Raw genomic sequence first — 3067 nt, forward strand, 5'->3', positions numbered from 1 at the left:
TGATGAGTAAGTTAAGGAGGTTTGAATGATACTTAAATTCATGTTTATTATGTCATGTTACGATGACCTTGAGATTATGGATTCATGCTTATGTATAAATATGTATTTTTACCATGATGGTAGAAATGATTTTTAAAGGTGTTATTAACTTAGTGATCATTATATTGTATTAAAACAGTTTTGGACAGCAACAACAGTCCAGCTTTGAAAATCCACCAAAAATAGTAAAAAAGTTAGTTATAGATTGAATTAAATATGTAATTGAAGCTTATTGAGTCTAGTTTCTTACAAAGGAAACGATGTAAGCAAAAGAATTTCATACTACGAGATATTTAAATTGTTGTGAGACGGAGTTAGAATAAATTTTAAAATCCCATATTTTGATTTGAGAAAATCATTGAAAATTATAAAAAAATAGTTATGGGTTATAATTTATATGCTTAGAATTCTTAATGATTCTATTTTCAAGAGAAATATATAGGAACATCATCTGAGTTTCATATTATGAGAAAATTAATTTATAGTTAGGAAGGGTCAGAACTATCGGACAACGAAAAAAGGGGTGAATTTGAAGAATAAATTGTCCTAATTAACTAAACCAAAAATTCTGAAAATTTTATGGTAAGACGTTATATGAGTTTAGTTTTCTAGGAAAATTAGCAGATCTTAATTTGGAGTTCCGTAACTCCAGATATAAATAATCTAGTGACTGTGACTCGAGAAAATAGCTTGACCTAAACATAGGTAAAAAGGCAATTATGATGGTATTACCTTAAGAACATGTTGTAAGAATTTGTAAACGCATATTGATAAATTGCTTATTATTTTTCATATGGACTTACTAAGCGTGAAGCTTACTCCCTTCCTTTCCTTTTCTTTAGTGTTGTCAGGTGAGCTTGGGGTTGGAGATCGTCAGAGGTAGCATCACACTATCAAGTCCCTACCCTTGGAAAAATGAAGCATATATTAGAAATTTCAAGTGAGTGGCATGTATAGGGATCTAGTTTATTGATATGTGTTATTATGCTTTAGTCATATGCATTGGTTTATAATGAGTTATATGTATATAGCCATGGGATATGGCTCAGATTGATTACTGCTTGTAAACCTAGCTATTCATGTCATGTCTAATGTTTATGATGTGATTATGTTTGTCTGTCATGCTTGGTGGGTAATATGACATGTATGTTGGATGTATGCTATATGACCAATTGAGGTGGTCATAGCCATGTAGAAATTGCATGATAAGTCGGTAACCATAGCATAATGGTAAAAGTAAGCATCAAAATGACATGTCTTATGAATGTGAATTAAGGAATCTAGACTTGGTATTGCATGAGTAGATGCATTACATATAAGAGGACATGTTAATGTGGTGAATATGTCTTAATAAAGAGTGTTTAATCATTAAAATGATGTTATGATATGTTTCTTTAAAGTGGTTAAGTTTGTGAAAGATTAAGGTAACAAAAAGGCTTGGAAAATAGTCTAAGTGCTAGCCACACGGGCAGAGACACGACCATGTGTCTTAGCCGTGTGGTTCAATTTGTTTTGTTGACGTCGTAAATAGAGAGTTACACGGCCTGAGGACACGGGCATGTCCCTATGTCCACACGAGCGTGTGACCCTGATTCCTGAAAATTTTTCTAAATTTTTCCAAAACTTTCCAAAGTTCTCGGTTTAGTCCCAAACTGCCTTTAATGCATGTTTAGAGCCTCGGTAGCTCATGTAAGGGACATTATGCATGTGTATGGAAAGTTTTGATACGAATGAAATTTTATGGCCCGATTTTATGAAATGGTGTACGTTTAGGTCTTGTAACGCCTCGAACCCTGTCCCGGCATCGGATACGGGTAAGGGGTGTTAAAACAAATTTGAGTAGAAAAATATTTTAATCTTATTTTCTATGCTAATTATATGTGAATTAGTATGTGTGAAAATTTCATACGAAAATTTAATTGTTTGTGTGCTCAATTTGATAAAAGGACCTAACCGCGTAAAACGTAAAAGTTTCCTGCTGTTGGTTAAAGTGCTTATTTGATATGTCTTTGTAAATGAAAGGTCCTTATGTTGCAATCAGACCATTAACAAGGTTAATGGACATTAATGGCCTTAATATATGTGATTTTATATGTTAATTTATAAAGGCAAATTCGTAACTGAAGAATTAAATGATTCATAATAAAACAAAGGCATGAAAATGGACCATTTGTGTTCATCCATAACAGGAAATACAAAGGAAAAGAAAAGAAAATACAAGCTAGGGTTCGGCTACTTATTTTGGTGATTAAGGTATGAAATTTGATTGGTTTTTGATGATTTCTACGTTTTTGTAATCGTTGCTAAGTAATCTATCAAGCCCATGCCCTAATTTCTGATTTTGATGATGATTTTGAGTTATGCCATTGTTGATTTTGTAAGCTTTTTGAAGTTAGTTGATGGAAAATGAAAGATATGTTTTGGGTTATTATATTTTGTCTTTGAATTTTTGATGAATTTGAGTAAAATGGACTAAATTGTGAAAATGAATTTTTGAGGGACTAAAATGTGAAATAAATGAAATATGTGGGCTTGTATGAGCTATAGGAATATTCAGCCAAGCATATGTTTAAAGAAATTTGGTGTATTTTGTGATTTTATGAATTAGGGACTAAATTGTAAAAATGTGAAAATGTGAGGGCTAATTTTTCAAATGGCCTAAATATGTGTTTTTGGATTGATTTGAATGATTTGGTGAATAAAAGAGTTAAATTTGAATTTATATAGATCAAGAACCAAAGAAAACAGAATTAGACCGGGGAAAGTCGAAAGTCGTTGAATAGCCGATTCTGTTTATTCGAGTCCGTACGAGGTAAGTCAATATACAAATAAATGTATTTTGAATTGAATTATTATTGATTATATGATTTTGATCAATGTTGAATGAATATATGTCTTGAGAATGAGATATCCGAGAAACTATCGATAAAGTTCCGACGTTTGAAAAGCCCCGTACGAACCTTAGGAATAGTTAGGATACATATGTCGTGATATAGGATCCGATATGTGTTATCGCGTAAGACCACAT

Source organism: Gossypium hirsutum, chromosome A01 (assembly GCF_007990345.1).
Source record: "Gossypium hirsutum isolate 1008001.06 chromosome A01, Gossypium_hirsutum_v2.1, whole genome shotgun sequence".
Lineage (NCBI taxonomy): Eukaryota > Viridiplantae > Streptophyta > Magnoliopsida > Malvales > Malvaceae > Gossypium > Gossypium hirsutum.